The 20,898-nt window shown below is 33.1% G+C and overlaps 1 pseudogene; it reads right to left on the reverse strand.

Moving 5' to 3' along the window:
* Positions 1–12,458: 12,458 nt before the first annotated feature.
* Positions 12,459–13,254, reverse strand: LOC109135323 (splicing factor 3B subunit 6-like protein; annotated as a pseudogene).
* Between the last annotated feature and the right edge of the window lie 7,644 nt (positions 13,255–20,898).

Below are 20,898 nucleotides of genomic sequence, written 5' to 3' on the forward strand. Positions count from 1 at the left end.
CAACAACCACACCAACAACCAACAACCAACAACCAACAACCAACAACCAACAACCAACAACCAACAACCAACAACCAACAACCAACAACCAACAACCAACAACCAACAACCAACAACCAACAACCAACAACCAACAACCAACAACCAACAACCAACAACCAACAACCAACAACCAACAACCAACAACCAACAACCAACAACCAACAACCAACAACCAACAACCAACAACCAACAACCAACAACCTCAAGATAACCCGACATTGTATAACATAGACTACCATCAACCAACATGAAGGGCCAAAGTTCATTAGCCATCTAATTCGTAGCAAAATAATCACTAACAAAGTTCCTACCATAAATACTTGTCATAATGTCCCTCCAAGGTAACACATTATTCCAAAGTAATGTGAACTACAATCTAGATCGTATGATAATCACACATTCAAACACAGCCATTACTTACAATGAACTCTAGAACGTTTCACCTAATGGTAACCTATATATTTTATCCGTAAACAACCTCCAATAACAACCTCCACTACGAACACATTCCTTTGTGTTCCATAAACTTTTTTTTTAATATCAAAGACCACCACTTAACAATTCACATTTCTAGCACAGAAATCATGATAACAGAGAGACATTTAGTCAGCTTCATTACCCATCTAATTCTTAGCAAAATAATACAATTCGATCAACTCACTAACACAAAAAAACATCCCCAAGGACCTCGAGAAGCCAAACTGGAAAAATAAAACCCACCACAAAATGACTTCATGATATTATCATGATAGTATGATACCATCTATATCAACTACTTAGTTTTCTAAAATCCTAATGTCATTATACTAAATAGCTTAAACAAGTCTCTTAAAGAGATTATCCTAGCATCCCTTAGTCAGCACAAGGGATTGTCCATTATTTAGATCAATAGAGACCACGATAAACCCATTGATTATCATGTTTGACATTAAAACAAAATAGAGAAACACCATTAACTCTACGCAACTGCTACACACGTGAACACATTACATCCTGTGCTCCATATCAACAAAATTCACTAGATACCATCAACTCACTAAGACATATGAACGTTCCCAAGGACCTCGACATCCCAAACTCCACTAACCAACCCCACCACAGAAGATATACTATCATGATACCATCTATGTGGACAACTTAGTTTTCCAAGATTCTAATGTTAAAGATCAAAATCATTTAAAGATCCCCTCAAATAGATTATCCTAACAATACTTAGTCCGCGCACGGGATTGACCATTTTTCAAATCGAAGACCACAATAACCCATAGTACTCATATATGACATTAAAACAAATTAAAGAAACAATATCCACTGCACAAGAAATCCATTTAGCTTTCTAAGTCCTTAACTCTACGAAGCTGCTGAGTAACTAAACACTTCACATCCTATGCTCTATCAAACACTTCACATCCTATGCTCTATCAATACAACTAAAGTCATTTATCATGGATTCACACTTTTGATAATTTAAAGCCAAAATCACAACTCATTATTCACAATAATATTCTATCATAACGCCAAAAGATACATATACTTCCAAGTCGCAAAGTCAAAACAAACATATTTCCCGAAGAGTTTGTCTTAGCATTGCAAAAGGTCCAACCCATCATAAAAATAGAAAGCATACACAATAGTGGTAACCCACAATGACAATAAACTTCATATAACATTTATGCTTGAATCATCATTGTCCCAAAATACTCCAAAACCACCTAAAACATGTTTATCTTGTCTATCACCAATTTTAACTCTCACCAAGTAAATGATCATCCAACCTCAAAATAACCTAACACCATACTATGTAAACTACCATCAAACAATGTGAAAATTCTAGTTATAAACACTGGCCATAAGGATCCTCAAAGGTAACCCATTATCAGGAGTATGTGAACCACAATCTAGCTAGAACTTTTATGACGCAACCATTACTTACAATGAAACCTAAATCGTTTCACCAAATAGCTTCCTTTACAATAATTTATCCTCAAACCAATCGACACAACAGCTCCCCTAAGAACACATTCCTATTCTTTTCCATAAACATTCTCTTTTACTTTTCCAAGATCCTACTGTTAACATTCAAAATCATTTATAGAGTCTCTTAAAGAGATTATCCTAATAATCCTTAGTCGGCGCAAGGGATTGTCCATTTCTAAGATCGAAGACCATAATAACACATAGAACTCATATTTGACATTAAAAACAAATTAAAGAAACAATATCCACCGTGCCACAATAAATCCATAGCCTTCTACATCATTAACTTTATGAAGCTGCTCAGTAACTAAACACTTCACATCCTACGCTCTACCAATACAATTGAAGTCATTTATCATAGAATTCACACTTTTGATAATTTAAATCCGAAACCGCAACTCTCTATTCACAATATTATATTATCATAACGCCAATAGATAGATACACTTCCAAGTCTCAAAGTCAAAACAAACATATTTCCTGAAGAGTTTGTCTTAGCATTCCCCAATAGCCAAAGGTCCATCCCATCATAAAAATAAAAACCATAAACACAATATTGGTAACCCACAATGACGATAAACTATACTTCCTCCATTCCATAATAAGTGAAACATAGGGCTTGGGCACAAGATTTAATAAACATCACTTTCAAAAGCCAAAAAGTCATAAAATGCCCTTTTTATTATCAAAAGGAGGAGAGAGAAAAGCAAACCACACAAGTTTGTGATGGACACTCTTGTCATTTTGTCACTTTCTTTTATCTATTTAAGGTATGTTTCACTTATTTTGAAACGTTCTAAAATAGTAAGTGTTTCACTCATTATGGAACAGAGGAAGTATATAACATTTATGCTTGAATCATTAATGTCCCGAAATGCTCCACAACCACCTAATACATGTTTATCATCTAACTCGAGCTTGTCTACACCAATTTTAACTATCGCCAAGTAAATGATCATCCAACCACCTCAAAATAACCTAACATCATACTACGTAAACTACCATCAAACAATGTGAAAATACTTGTAATAAATACTTGTCATAATGATCCCCAAAGGTAACACATTATCTGAAGTATGTGAACCACAATCTGGCTAAGGGCTTTTCAAACACAACTGTTATGAAATTGAAATCCAAATCGTTACTAAATAGCTTCCTTTACAATAATTTATCCTCAAACAACCTCGACATAACAGCTTCACTAAGAACACATTCCTCTTCTTTTCCATAAACATCCGCCTTTTGTTTCCAAGATCCTAATGTTAAAAGTCAAAATCAATTAAAAAGTCTCCCAAAGAGATTATCCTAACAATCCTTAGTCCGCGCAAGGAATTATCCATTTCTAAGAACCAAGACCAAAATAACCCATAGTACTCATATTTGAAATTAAATCAAAATAAATAAATGATATCCACTCTGCCACAATAAATCCATTTAGCCTTCTAAATAATTAATTCTATGAGCTCCTCACTAGCTAAAACACTTCACATCCTATCCATAACACAACAAAAGTCATTTATCACATAATTCACACTTCTGAACTTAAATCCAAAATCTAAAACACTTCACATCCTATCCATAACACAACAAAAGTCATTTATCACATAATTCACACTTCTGAACTTAAATCCAAAATCACAACTCATGTATTCACAATAAAATTCTATCAAACGCCTAAGTATAGAAGTACTTCCAAGTCTCAAAGTCAAAACAAACATATTTTCCAAAGAGTTTGTCTTAGCATTCCCCAATTACAAAAGATCCACCCCATCATAAAAATCAAAAACATACACAAAATATTGGAACCCACAATGACAATAAACTTTATATAACATTTATGCTTGAATCATTAATGTCCTGAAATGCTCCACAACCACCTAAAACATGTTTATAATCTAACTCCAGCTTGTCTACCACCAATTTAACTCTCGTCAAGTAAATGATCATCCAACCACATCAAAACAAACTAACACCATACTACACAAACTACCATCAAACAACGTGAGACATGTGAGGAGCTAAAATTCTTTTAATAGATACTTGCCATAATGTTCCTCAAAGGTAACACATTATCCCGAGTATATGTGAAGTTGTGAACCATAGACTAGATCACGACTTTTCAAAGACATCCATTACTTACAATGAAACCTAGATCCTTTCACCAAATCGCTTCCTTTACAATAATTTATCATCAAAAAACCTCAACATAACACCTCCACTAAGAACACATTCCCCTTCTTTTCCATAAGCATTCTCTTTTCCATTTCCAAGATCCCTATGTTAAAGATCAAAATCATTTAAAGAGTCTCTGCAAGAGATTATCCTAACAATCCTTAATCCGGGCACGAGATTGTCTATTTTTAAGATCGAAGACCAGAACAACCCATAGTACACATATTTGACATTAAAACAAATTAAAGAAATGATATCCAATGTACCACAAGAGATCGATTTAGCCTTTAAAATAAGTAATTCTATGAAACTACTCCATTCCTAAACACTTCACATCGTATCTCACAACTGAAGTCGTTTACTTTTAATAATTTAAATCTAAACTCACAACTCACCATTATACTTCCAACTCTCAAAGTCGAAACAAACATATCTCCCGAAGGGTTTGTCTTAGCATTCCCCAACCGAAAAAGGCCCAACCCATCACAAAAAAAGAAAGCATACACAAAATACGGGTAACCCACAAGGAAATAAACTTCATATAACGTTCATGCTTGGATTATTAATGTTCCGAAATGCTCCACAACCAGCTAAAACATGTTTATCATCTAACTCGAGCTTGCCTATCACCAATTTTAACTAGTAACCCAAAATGATAATAAACTTTATATAAGGTCCACTCTTTCATAAAAATCCCGACTTGCATGTCCACTCTTTCACCAATTTTAACTAGTAACCCAAAATGATAATAAACTAGTATCCCACAATGATAATAAACTTTATATAACATTTATGCCTGAATCATCAATGTCCTCAAATGCTCCATAACCACCTAAAGCATGTTTATCATCTAACTCGAGCTTGTCTACAACCAATTTTAACTCTCGTCAAGTAATTGATCATCCAACCACCTCAAAACAACCTAACACCATACTATGTAATCTACAATTAAACAACGGAAGTCATTAATTAGGTTATTTTGAGCCAAAAAATATTGGTAACCCAACACAATGGAAGTCAGTTATCACATAATTCACACTTTTGATAATTTAAATCCACTATCAAAATTCACTATTCACCATAAAATTCTATGGAACGCCAAAAGATAGAGATTCTTTCAAGTCTCAAAGTCAAAACAAGCATATTTCCCAAAGAGTTTTGTTAGCCTTCCCCAACTGCAAAATATCCACCCCATCATTGAAATCCAAAGAATAAAAAGAATACTAGTAACCCACAATGATTATAAACTTATATATACATTGATGCTTGATTCATTAATGTCCTCAAATGCTCCATAACAATCTAAAACATGTTTATCACCTAACTCAAGCTTGTCTACCACCTATTTTAACTCTCGTTGAGTAATTGATCATCCAACCACCTCAAAATAACCTAACACCATATTACGCCATCTACAATTAAACAATGTGCGCAATGTGAGCTAAAAATTCTTGTAATAGATACTTGTCATAATGTTCCAAAAAAGATAACACATTATCCGAAGTATGTGAACCATAAAATAGATCAAGACTTTTCGAACACAACCATTACTTACAATGAAACCTAGATCCTTTCACCAAATCGCTTCTTTTACAATAACTTATCCTCAAAGAGCGTCAACATAACACATCCACTAAAAATACATTCCTCTTTTCTTTTCAATAAACATTCTCCTTTAGTTTTCCAATATCATAATGTTATAGATAAAAATCATTGAAAGAGTCCGCCGAAAAGATTATCATAACAATCCTTAGTCTGCACGCGAATGGTCCGCCCCATCATAGCAGTCGAAAGTATACAAAAACTATTGGTGACCCAAAATGACAATAAACTTCATATAACATTTATGCTTGAATCATTAATATCCTCAAATGACTCCACGACCACCTAAAACATGTTTATCATCCAACTCTAGCTTGTCTATCACCAATTTTAACTATCGCCAAGTAAATGATTATCCAACCACCTCAAAGTAACCTAACACAAGACTACGTAAACTACCATCAAAAAACATGAGGAGCAAAATTCTTGTAATAAATACTTATCAAGTACCTCAAAGGTAACACATTATCCGAAGTACGTGAACATAAATATAGCTAAGGGCTTTTGAAACCCAACCATTACTTACAATGAAACCTAGATCCTTTCACCAAATAGTTTCATTTATAAAATATTATCCCAAACATAACTCAACGAATAATGCATTTCTGTTCTTTTCCATAAACATTCTCTTTTAGTTTTCCAAGATCCTAAAGTTCAAAATAAAATCATTTGATGAGTCTCTCAAAGAGATTATCCTAAATATCCTTTGTCCGCACACGAGATTGTCCATTTTTAAGATCATAACTAGAATAACCCATAGTACTCATATTTGACAATGTAACAAATTAAAAAAAAGATATCCATTATGCCATAAGAAATCCATTTAGCCTTCTATTAATTTATTCTATGGAACTCCTTGGTAACTAAACACTTCGCATCCTATCTATCAACACAACGAAAGTCATTTCTCACATAATTTACATTTTTGATAATTTAAATCAAACTCACTATTCATAATAAAATTCTATATATGGAACACCAAAAGATAGAAATACTTCCAAGTGTCAAAGTCAAAACAAACATATTTCCCAAAGAGTTTGTCTTAGCCTTCTTCAATAGCAAAAGGCCTACCCCATCATAAAAATTCAAAGCATACACATAATACTAGTAACCCACAATGATAATAACTTTATATAACATTTATGCTTGAATCATCAATGTCCTCAAATGCTCCATAACCACCTAAAGCATGTTTATCATCTAACTCTGAGCTTGTCTACAACCAATTTTAACTCTCGTCAAGTAATTGATCATCCAATCACCTCAAAATAACCTAACACCATACTATGTAATCTACAATTAAACAACGTGAGCAATGTGAGGAACTAAAATTCTTGTAATAGATACTTGCCATAATGTTCCTCAAAATGTAAACCATAAACTAATCAAGGCTTTTCAAACAAAACCATTACTTACAATGACATCTAGATCCTTTTACCAAATTGCTTCCTTTACAATAATTTATTCTCAAACAGCCTAACACATTCCTCTTCTTTTCAATAAACATTCTCTTTTAGTTTTCCAACATCCTAATGTTATATATAGAAAGCATTGAAAGAAAAGAGATTATCCTAACAATCCATAGTCCGCGCACCTGATTGTCCATTTTTAAGACCGAAGACTATAATAACCCATAATACTTATATTTGACATTAAAACAAATCAAAGAAACAATATCCACTATGCCACAAAAAATCCATTTAGCCTTCTTAATGATTAATTCTATGAAACTTCTGAGTAACTAAACACTTCACATCCTATCCCACAACTGAATCATTTATCACATAATTCACACTTTTGATTATCTAAATCCAACATCATAATTACTATCCACAATAAATTCTATCGAACGCTAAAAGATAGATATAAGTCTTAAAGCCAAAACAAACTAATTCCCAAAGAGCTTGTCGTATTCCCCATTTGCAATGCCCCAATCATAAAAATAAAAAGTATACATAAAATATTGGTAACCCAAAATGACATTAAATTTCATACAACATTTATGCTTAAATCATTAATGTCCTCAAATGCTCCACAACCATGCCCCAATCATAAAAATAAAAAGTATACATAAAATATTGGTAACCCAAAATGACATTAAATTTCATACAACATTTATGCTTAAATCATTAATGTCCTCAAATGCTCCACAACCACCAAAAGCATGTTTATCATCTAACTCAAGCTTGTTCGTTACCAATTTTAACTCTCACAAAGTAAATGATTATCCGACCACCTCTTAATAACCTAACACCATACTACGTAAACTACAATCAAACAACGTGAAAATTCTTGTAATAAATACTTGCCATAATGATCCTCAAAGGTAACAACAATACAGAGAGTATGTGAACCACAATTTAGCTAAGAGCTTCTCAAACACGACCATTACTTACAATGAAATCTAGACCATTTCTCCAAATAGCTTCCTTTACAATAATTAATCCTAAAACAACTTCGACATAACAGCTGCACTAAGAACAATTTCCCCATCGTTTCCTTAAACATGCTCCAATAATTTTAAAGTACCTAATGTTCAAGATCAAAATAATTTAAAGAGTCTCTTAAAGAGATTATCCTAACAATCCTTAGTCCACGAAAGGAATTGTCCATATCTAAGATCAAAGACCAAAAGATGGAAACACTTCCAAGTCCCAAAGTCAAAACAAACATATTTCCCAAAAAGTTAGTCTTAGCATTCCCCACTTGCAAAATGTCCACCCCATCATAAAAATGACAAGCATACACACAATACTAGTAACCCACAATGACAATAAACTTCATATAACATTTATGCTTTAATCACTTATGTCATTTATGCTTTAATCACTTATGTCATTTATGCTTCAATCACTTATGTCATGAAATGCTCCAAAACAACCTAAAACATGTTTATCATCTAACTCCAAGCTCGTCTATCACCAATTTTAACTTTCGGAAAGTGGATGATCATCCAACCACCTCAAAATAACTAACACCATACTCAATACTCTACAATTAAACAACGTAAGAAGCCAAAATTCTTGTAATAATACTTGTGAACCATAAACTCGATCACGACTTTTCAAACACAACCATTAGTTACAAGAAAACCTAGATCCTTTCACCAAATAAATTCCTTTACAATAATTTATCCTCAAAGAACCTCAACATAACAGCTCCACTAAGAACACTTTCCTCTTCTTTTCCAGAAACATTCTCTTTTATTTTCCAAGATCCTAGGGATAAAGGTCAAAATCATTAAAAGAGTCTCTTAAAGGGATTATCCCAAACAATCCTTAGTCCGCACATGGGATTGTCTATTTTTAAGATCGAAGACCACAATAATCCATAGTACTCATATTTGATTTTAAAAGAAATTAAAGAAACAATATCAACTATGCCACAAGAAATCCATTTAGCCTTCTAAATAATTAATTCTATGAAACTGCTCAATAACTAAACACTTCACATCCTATCCCACAACTGAAGTCATTTATCACAAAATTCACACTTTGATAATCTAAATCCAAAATCACAACTCACTATCCACAATAAAATTCTATCGAACGCCAAAAAATAGATTTACTTCCAAGTCTAAAAGTCAAAACAAACATATTTCCCAAAGAGTTTGTCGTTGCATTCCACAATTGCAAAAGGTCCGCCCCATCATAAAAGTAGAAAGTATACAAAAAAATGACAATAAACTTCATATAACATTTATGCTTGAATCATTAATGTCCCGGATTGCTCCAACCACCTAAAACATGTTTATCAAATAACTCGAGCTTGTCTATCACCAGTTTTAACACTCGCCAAATAAATGATTATCCAACAACAACCTGAGATTAACCTTACACCATACTACGTAAACTACAATCAAAAAACATGAAGAGCCAAAATTCTTGTAATAAATACTTACCATTATGTTCCTCAAAGGTAACACATTATCCGAAGTATGTGAAGCAGAACTTAGCTAGGCGTTCCAAACACAACCATTACTTAAACTGGAACCTACCCCGTTTCAGCAAATAGCTTACGTTACAATAATTTATTGTCAAACAACCTCGACACATATTTATCCGCTTAGAACACATTCCTTATATTTTCCATAAACCTCCCCTTCTAATATCAAAGACTAACTCTAACATTCTCGTTGCTAGCACACATATAATGATATTAGAGGCATTTACTCGCTTCATTAACCATCTAGTTCTAAACAAATATACGTTCTATCAATTGACAGCACATATACACATTCCCCGGACATGTCAAACTCGAGAAAAAGAACACCTGCCATATAAAGGTGATGAATATCAACCGACCAGAAAAAGGCGGTGATAATTCTATCACGATACTTCTATATGAACTTATGTTTTTCAAGAGCCTAATGCTAAAGAACAAACTATAAATTAGCATTTAAATAAAGAGCTTCTCCCAGCATTTAATCCCCGCAAAGGAATGTCCATTTAAAGATCAATGGAGATCAAAACAAAACCATTGTACCTCGTGAAATTTAAATAAACCTATATCCACTGTTCCAAAAACACCAATTGCATAAGTCCTAACTTAATGCAAGTAAATAAGTTCTAACCAAGTATAATCTTCAGCTACTTATCTCTAACTTTGCCAACTTCCCATAAATAAATAATTAAATAGAGAAGTAGAACTGGTTCAGAACCTCTTTGGTAATAAAATCAATGACAATCATCTATCACATAACATGTAGAATTGCTTGAGGTACTCTAATTATACATAACAAAAAACAAAATCTTAAGCTTTTGAGCTTAAACTCATTGCGAAGAGAAAAAAAAAAAACAAGCTTCTTTAAAAGATGCTACAAAATAAAAACCTTAGTTAATTCCCAATTGACCAAATCTCAGAGATTAGGTAGACTAATGCATGCATACTTCAACTGACATCCTTTCAAAGTTCCCAAGTAAATATTTATGTTGAATAAAAGTAAAGAAATACTTAGAGCCTAAGGTAAACACCTACTTTAGTAATTCCATAATTATACTCATCCTACAAAAATGCAAACAAAATAAAACTCCTCAATTATGATAGAGAAACTAGAGTACATTAGATTTGACATGTACTAACTTAGAGCCTAAGGTAAATACCTACTTTAGTAATTCCAATATATCCTAGAAAAATGCAGAACAAAATAAAACTCCTCAATTATGATAGAGAAACTAGAGTACATTAGATTTGACATGTACTAACTTTAAGTGAGCGATGCAGCTTGATTGCAACAACTTATTTAAGTTCCCGTAGCAACTATTTGGCATAATGCTTCTTACAATCAGTTAATTTATTAAATGGATACTTTCAACACAACTGAAGTCATTGTCTATAAATTCAGTGTTCAAACGTTATATTCCCAAATCCCTTGTTTCCAAATCTCGAAGACCCATAAAAGCTCCACAAGAGAAAGTAGTTCTTGCTCAAACATAACTACAGCAGCAAGAGTCAAAACAACATACCCCCAGGAGCTAATCTTAGCATTCCCCAATCGAAAACAGTCCATCCAATCATCAAAACAGAGAGCATAAGCACAACGTGATAAACGACAATGAAACTATAGATTCTATAAAGCATTCATGCTTATATTCCATTAAAAATACGAAATGCACCGAGCTCATTTATCACCAAATTTGACTCTCTCACCAAAATAATCACTAGCCCTCATGCAACCACCTCATCATGACAACTATCTCCCTATAATGCATAAACCACCATCAAACAACAAGAGGAGCAAAAGTTCCTACCATAGATTCAGCACTTAAGCTTTCTATCACTAGTTGAAACCGCTCTCCCATTTCAAGGATGTTACAAGATCCCTTCATTGCAAAACATAACACCAATTCGGCAATAAAACAGACAAACTAATCAACTGCATAAGTTCTTGGATTTCAAACATTGCATCATAGAAATAGTATACCTAACTTCAGATTAGTCATGTTAATATTGAAGGCTAACAGCTAAAAATCAGTTAGTATAGTCTTCTTTCCACACATTTTTTTTGTGTTTCTGCTACACTTCAAACTCAGACTTGCAAGTGGCAATGATAATAGCACGGACATGCAAAACAACAACCCAAATAAAGACCAACAAACAGTATCTAGGGAAATCCAAATGTACAAACTGCCACACCTAAACGGCCAAATCCATTAAACACCAGCAAGATTGATATCGAGCTGACAAACCAACCAATTATATGCAAGATTTGGAATTCCAAACCAACAATGACACCGAACAAATGCTGAAATAACATAAGATCACTTGCATGTGCTTTACTGTTGTTAACATTTGTGGGTTCTAATGCACTATTTTTACTAAACCAGCTACTGTTGGAAGTAGATAGGAAGAAGATCATATCAACCTGGAGAATAGAGAGAGTATGTAACACATGAAGTAACACTCCAACATCACAATGAAACAACAACTTCCTCTTAATAAGTTTGCTACTTCATCAAATATACGAAACTCATAACCCAAGCCCAAACATGAATTCATTCATTCTAATATAACCTAAGCAGATACCTTCTAATTAATTTGGCGAATAGTGAAATGCTCTCAAAAATCCTCAAAACCTAAGCAGACCACCAAACACTAGTGTAGCGAAATTCCATCCTTAAACGATAACCAATAGCCAGAACAAAATGAGACTACACAGTTGTTCATCAACAAAAGGAAGCTTCTTCACTTAGATTATAGTGTCAATTGCTACAAATTCGACACTTCAACAAAAACACATCCATAATACTATAAATTCAAGAGCAACAAGCCCCCAATTTCATAGTGTATACTAGCAAGTTAATACTACACTAGTAAGTAGTAACAATCAATTCCAAAAAAAAAAAAAAAACATATACAATTTACATACATTCCAAAAAACCCTCGATAAACCTTAAACCCGAAAAAAAAAAAAGCATAACAATTAAACCATACGACAAAAAAAATCACTTATCTTTAGTAGAAACACCATATTTCTCCTGCAATTTCGTGATTTCCTCTTCCTTCTTCTTAAAATCAACCTTCTTGTTCATCTTAGCAGGTTGATAATACAGCACAATGAGATAACGATTAGCGACGTTAAACCAGAGAGATGATCGACAGCAGTTTTAGCGTCGTAAATATCCTCGTAAACTACGAATGCAGTTCCTCGAGTATCCTTGTTAATTCCGACACGAATTTGTCGAATTGCTCCGTACTTGCCGAAAATGTCGTACATTTCTTCGCTGGTGATGTTGAAGGGAAGATTTCGAACGTAGAGAACGGAGGTAATCGAGTGTTGGCTTTTCTCAAACTGATCGACATTTTTTAGGGTTAGGGTTAGGGTTTTGTTGATTGAAGGTTTGATGAATGAGAGAGATTGTTGGGAATTTTTCCGACGATTTCAGAAGTTCCAACGGGAAAAAAAAGGGGAGGGGAGGTATTTAGAGAGGTGTTGTTAATTGTTATGTCGGTTAAATTGTCTAAACGCGTTTTACAAAAACAAAACTACAGTTTTTTTTACATGAATCCACTGTATATGACTTGAAGTTTTTTAGGTATTTTTTTTTTTTGGAAAAAAATCATTTTTTTTGCGAAAAATGGGCTAAAAGTTGCAAAAATTAGAGAAAATAGTGCGTTAATGTTTTCGTTAACGGTTAACTCGAGTCTCGAGAGGTGTTCTTTTTCTTTTGATGCGTTGGGATCAAACTTTCTAAGATCATAATAATCGCAAATTCTTGTATTAAAAAATAATAATCACAAATTATTATGTGCAGTCGGTCATATAATTAGTTAACACTGCACATATAAGGGTCTGTTTTCTTCGACATTAAACAGCTGAACTGAACTGAACTTATTGGAGCTGAACTGAACTGAACTGAACTGAACTGAATTGAATTGAATTGAATTGAATTGAATTGAATTAAATTGATTTAAATTGAATGTAATAAATATATAAATAATATTTTAAACAATAATAATATGAATATTAAATAATAATTATAATGATAAGTAATAATAATGAATAATAATAATAATAGTATTTTGGATATTTTTAAATGATAGTTATAAATAATAATAATAATAATAATAATAATAATAATAATAATAATTAATAAATAATGATAATTAATAATAATTATTTATATTATTTGTATTAATATATTAATACTTGAATATATATACTGATGATGATATATAATAACAATAATATCTAAGAAGTAAATTAATATTACTATTTTAATAATTAGATTTAATAATATAAAAATATTTAGTAATAAAAATAATGATTGGGTTGGACCGCGAAAATTACATCATAAACGTCTTGACGGATTTGATTGGTTTATGGGCTAAAAAAAGTGGGTTTATTTGTGCTTTGACCTAAACCATGTTCCTCCTAATAATAATAGTAATAATAATGAGTAAAGCTATAATAAAAAAATAAATATAGAAACAACAATAATATATAATATATAATAATAATACTTAATAGTAATGATTATATTTAAATAATAAAATATAATAATATAATAATAATGATAATATATAATGTAATAGTAAAATAAATTATACCAACATAATAATAATTTAACAAAATGGTTATAAAAGAATGGAGCTGAACTGAACTGAACTGAACTGAGCTAAATTGAACTGAACTGAACTGAACTTATTGGAGCTGAACTGAACTGAACTGAACTGAAAATAAGCTGGGGAGAACAGGCCCTAAGTAGAGGTGGCAAACGGATAACACGGATCGGGTCATAATCGGGTCAACTTTGTGTTTGGGTTACGTTCGGGTCGGATTCGTTCGGGCACGAGTTCATGCCGGGTCCATGAGGTTTCGGGTTGTGTTAGATCGGGTTTATAATCCTGCAAATAAATAAAACACGTATACGACTAATGAGAGTAAATTAAATAATTAATGGACAGTGGCTAAATCATATATTAGTATTTCATGATATATTTTCCTCAAATTTGTTTAAAAAGTAACTAATATGATAACTTTTCGGGTCGGGTTTGAGTTGTGGTCATCATTATTGGGTCATTTTTGGGTCGGATAGATTTAGGTTCGGGTCCATTTTATATTTCGAGTTTTGTGCCGTTATTTTCGGGTGAAAAAGGGGTGTCGGGCCAACGGGCACGGGTCTATTTTACCGGCTATACATATAAGTTTAGATATTATATTTTGAGGTTACTAAGAGGTCGTTTTGTTCATCTCAAATTCCACTGGAATTTGGATTTCCTAGGAAGTACTCCCTCTGTTTTTTTTTTATCTTTCTCACTTTCCATTTACACATCTTCCAATGCACATCTTTTAACTTAAATATCTTTCATCATATATTAGTAAAAATTACAAAGATTGAATATTAATAATGTACTAATGGAGACGAATCAAACAAGATCCCACATGACTATATTTTTTTTTTATAAATTGAGAAAAATTGAGAAGATTCTCTCCAAGTATGAATAGTGTCAAGATTCTAAGTGAGAACGATAAAAAAAAAACAGAGGGAGTACAAAATAAGGTAGTTGTTTGATATGTAGAGAATTCATGGGAAATAGAATTTCCAAGGAAATGGAAATTCATATGTAGCGTAGGAAATTAATCACCACCCCCCCTGGTGATTAGAAATTCTTGTGTCAATTACAAACTCATATGCTCAACCAAACACCCAAAAAACCATTTCTTTGGAAATAGACAACGAAATTTACTTCCCATGAAATAAGACTTTCCATGGGACTTAAGTTCCAACATTAACCAAAGGAGACTAATTAGTATACTAGAGGATACCTCTATTGTTGGGTTTACTTATAGTAGGGGATCATACTAGATAGTAAATTAGTTACTTATCATTGTTGAGATTAATTATATTCTCTGTTGGGGTTACTTGACTTAGGAATCGGGGGTACTTATTAATATTACTAGGGTTGTGTTAGATTCACCGTCAAATGGGCTGAACCATCAATACTAACCATATCCGTTTTTAAATCGAGTCAACAATCATAAACTGACTTTTTATTGACCCGTTAGTCATTCACCTATATATAAACCAGACAAATCCACCTCGTTATTTCTTTACAAATTTCTTACATACTACTCTTTTGATCCCATAATATAATTCTTGTTATTCTTTTTAGGTGTCTAAAAAAAGTTTATTATTATATAGTTCAACCAAATTGAATAACCAAATAATAAATATTATATAGTTACGAAAAATATTTTAAATATTACAAACCAAACTAATAATATTAGTAAAAGCATATAGTAATTAAACAGTTTATCGTGTCAAATTCGGGATAAAAAGGTCAATCAAAACCCAGCCCGTCAAAAGCCTCGGGTTAACCTAGTTACTTAAATGAGTTAGAAATCTTGACCCAAATTCCAAACTTTGTCTCAAGTTGATGAATCGTGTCACATTTTTGCCACATGTAATAATATGAACACTAGTTATTAGGCCCGGGCTATGCCCCGGGTAAGAAAATTTTCATTTATTAATATTGTACTTTGATATGATATCACTAAATACTACTTGGTCTAGTGGTTAAAACTTTAGTACATGAACTTGAGGTCACGAGATCAAAACCTATACTATGCAATTTCTAATTTTTTTTATTGTACATGGATTACATGATCTATAACTCCCTAGGGAGAGCGCCACGTTGCACCGTTCCTGGTTTACGCACGCCTTTTAATATATTAGTATAGATTACCCAAGCATAAGGAAATCTCTTCAAACTAATGCATTAATTAAGGAATACGCAGACATAATTTCACTAGTTCACATATTTTCAGGTTTTACTAACGCCGTTGTTGAATTTAGTTTATAAACCTCTATATATATCATAATTGGACCTTGTGTAATGTACTTTTCACGTTTTTTCAATGATACAAAAATTCATTTGTTGTGAGAAATATATAGAGAGATAAGCTACTAATAGAAATATACCAGAAGAGTGTATTGTATCTTCTTTTTTTTCTAGCAAACTCGCTTCTTACCAATGACGGTATTTATAGGTAAAAATTTCACTATGTAATTATTTGCACAAAATCAACATTTGCACCGGCTCTGAGAAAATTCACCCAATATGCATTTAATGCAAGTTAGGTGAATGTAGACTTCACTATGCTTTATGATGGAATTTACCATTTCACTGTTCTCTCAACACTCCCCCTTGAATGTCCATTGATTACTCATAGTAGACGTTGTCTCATTAAGAACCTTGTTAGAAAAAATCCTGTGGAAAAATCTATAACTAGGGAAAAGAGTACAACTATTGTGTATACTTATATGCTTAAAATTAATTGCCTCATTAAAAACCTTGTTAGAAAAAACCCGCTGGGATAAAAACCTGGTCGAAGGAAAAAAAAAGAGTGCAGCGCATATAATTACTCTCCTGAATCTAGCATATATCACGAAGATGACGCATTCCAGTTTTTCGGACTAATTAATTCTTCAAGTTTCTTCGCGGGAAGGGATTTGATGAATAAATCTGCAAGATTCTCACATGATCGGATTTGTTGGATGTTTATTGTCCCTTCCTTTTGGTGGCCATGAGTGAAGAAAGATTTTGGTGATAAATGTTTAAAACTGTCTCCTTTGATGTACCCTTCGCTTACTTGGGTGATACATGCAGTATTGTCTTCGTAGATGATAGTTGGATATGTTGTTATTGTTTCCATTCCACATTCTTCTTGGATATTCTTGATCATTGATCTTAGCTAAGGGTGTTAAAAAATATCCGATCCGAAAATCCGCTGACCCAATCCGGAATTTTAGATATCCGATCTGATTTTAAGATTTCATATATTTCGGATCAGATATCCGGAAAAATCGGCTTTTCGGATCGAAATTTTTCAAAAAATGGTTGCGATCCGAAAACCCGGTGATCCGATCCGAAAATTTCGGATCGCAATTCCTCTGGTCCGAAATTTTCAGATTGAATCCGATCCGATATCCGATATTGAACAGCCCTAATCTTAGCCATACACATTCCTTTCCAGCTTCATAAAGAGCAATTAGTTCTTCATGATTTGATGATGTGGTCGTCAAAGTCTGCTTCGTGGATTTCTAAGATATTGTAGTACCTTCATAAGTGAATACATATTCGGATTGAGACTTAGCCTTTTGTGGATCTGATAGGTACCAACATTTGCATATAACATTTGCATATCTAATGAGTGACGCATTTGTTTCCGACTGATAGAATAATCCTAGGTCTTGTGTTCCTCGAAGATAATGTAATAAGTATCTGACTCCATTCCAATGTCTCTTTGTTGGTGCATTATTGTATCTAGCAAACAAGTTTACTAAAAAAGCTATGTTAGGCCGAGTATTGTTAGCCAAGTATATTAAGGCACCAACCGCACTTAAATATGGTGCTTGAGGACCAATAATTTCTTCATTTTCTTCTCGTGGCCTGAATGGATCACTTTCACATTCAGGGAACGCACTATCGTTGGAGAGCTTATTGGGTGAGCTCTGTCCATGAAAAAATGTTTCAGATTTTTTTCTGTATAATTTGATGTATGAACAAAAATCCCATTTCTCAAATGTTCCATTTGCAAGCCAAGGCAAAATTTTGTCCTCCCGAGATCTTTCATCTCAAATTCTTTCATCAAGTACTTCGCAGTCACTTTGAGTTCTCTAGGAGTTCCAATAATATTCAAATCATCGACAAAAACAACAATGATGGAGAATCCTGATTAAGATCGCTTAATGAAAACACGAAGACCGACTTGATTATTTTGAATCCTTCTTTCAATAGGTATTTAATAAGACAATTATAACACATTCTTCTAGATTGTTCTAACCCATATAATGACTTTTTCAATTTTATAGAAAGCATCTCTTTGGGCATGTGATTTTCTGATAGTTTTAGTCCATAAGGGACTTTCATATAAATATTTGTGTCAAGTGCCCCATATACGTATGTAGTCACGACATCCATTAACCTCATTTGCAATCCTTTCGAAATTGATAAGCTTACCATAAATCTTAGTGTAGTTGCATCAACTATTGGAGAATATGTCTCATTATAATCAATCGCTGTTGGCATTTGCGAGAAGCCTTGTGCTACCAGCCTTGCCTTATATCAATGATCTTGCTTAATCATTAATCAAGAGGCTACAAGTAATCGCAAGACCATTAATAATGAGGTCAAAATTGCCCTCTACTACTTGGGGTCATGGTATATTACATGCAGCTGCATTGATAAGATTAAGGCTGACAACCTATCACAAATTCTCACCGTTACAATTGGTATCAGGTCGAGAACCAAATGTCTCACATTTGAGAATTTTTGGGCGCACTGTACGTGTACCCATTGCTCCGCTCCAACGTACTAAAATGGATCCACAAAAAAGGATGAGAATATATATTGGATTTGAATCTCCATGAGGTCGAGAGCCGAATGTCTCACATTTTAGAATTTTTGGGTGCACTGTACGTGTACTCATTGCTCCGCCCCAACGTACTAAAATGGATCCACAAATAAGGATGAGAATATATATTGGATTTGAATCTCCATCAACTATCAAATATATAGAGCCAACAACTGGCGATTTATTTACGGCTTGATTTGCCAACTGTCATTTTAATGAGTCAATATTCTCATCCTTAGGGGGAGAGAAAGTGGACCCTGAAAACATAAATATAGAAATTACATGGAACGCATCAAATATCATTTATGGACCCGAGAATAAATTCATGCGAAAAAGAAGTAAAGGAAATTATTCATTTGCAAAGTATTGCGGACCAATTGCAAGATGCATTCACAAATACTAGGAAAGTGACAAAGTCACATGTACCTATTGCGAATGCCCCGGCATGAATTGAAATTCCTAATGATAATAACGCTACTGAAAATCAGTCAATAGTGCGTTGAAAACGTGGTAGACCACCTGATTCTAAAGACTCAAAACCAAGAAAAATGAAAAAACAAGGCGAAACAACAAATGAAATTAATATAAATTCTCCAACGGAGCATGATGAAAACAAAGATAAAGATACACATCTTCCAGAAGAAACGGAACATGAAAGCATAGACAACAATGAAACTTCAATTAATTATGTTTCTACAAAGAAACAATGGAATCGAAAAGATGTTGTCTTGAATGAAATCTTTGCTTACTCCATAGCGGTTGAAATGACATACGATGAAAATGATATAGAACCAAATACAGTAGATGAATGTCCCTGCAAAAAAGATTGGCCAATATGGAGAGACGCAATTCAAGCAGAATTGAAATCACTTGAAAAACTTGAGGTATTTGGCAGTGGGTACAACAGGTATTCGTGAGAAAACGAAATGAGAAAAATGAAGTTGACTTATGCTCGGCATCGATTTTGGGTCCTCTGTTTCCTTGACTTAAGGTGGGCAGAAGAGGCAATGATGGAATAAATATTTTTCCTCCCATTATACATATATATAGTGTGGGAAAAATTGTTTGAGTTGGATAAAAATTCTGAAAACTTATTTATCCTAAACCACAAAAGATTTGGATTAAGGTTTGAAGTAACATTATATCCTTCAACTTCCATAAAATCCCGCCAAACATGGAAGACGAGCATGTACATAATTTATTTCTATCTTGTGTGAAAGACCAAATTATATCCTGATTTCGTTAAACTAAAAGAAAAGTCAGCTAAAGAAAAAAAACTAGTGGGCTTTAATTAGTTATGGATTTGTAGTAATACTACTACAGTACAGTAGCATGAAGCGCCAAGCTAAAAGGAAAGTCGGCTAAAAAAAATTTGTGGGCTTTCATTAGTTGTGGATTTGTAGTAATACTACTACAATACGTAGCATGAGGCACAGTAACAAAAGGGTCGGGAGAGTATTTGATGGGCTTTGCCATGATAAAAGTCATGTGGTTGTATCAAGACACTATGGTCATAGGCTAAAGTATGTTAAAGAAAATTCAACACTTAATCATGATCAAAACATTCAAAATCGTGTATGTGATATAGTCTCGAGAGAGCAATTTGTAGGCATAAATATTTTATTATATGTCACGTCACACATTTAATTGATCCATTAAAACTTTAAAGTCAAATGTTGACTTTTGTAAATTGGTGGTCATCTAAATTAATTAATTTGGGATTACTATTCTTTCAAAATAGGTGT

Source organism: Beta vulgaris, chromosome 6 (genome assembly GCF_026745355.1).
Source record: "Beta vulgaris subsp. vulgaris cultivar EL10 chromosome 6, EL10.2, whole genome shotgun sequence".
NCBI classification, from domain to species: Eukaryota; Viridiplantae; Streptophyta; class Magnoliopsida; order Caryophyllales; family Amaranthaceae; genus Beta; species Beta vulgaris.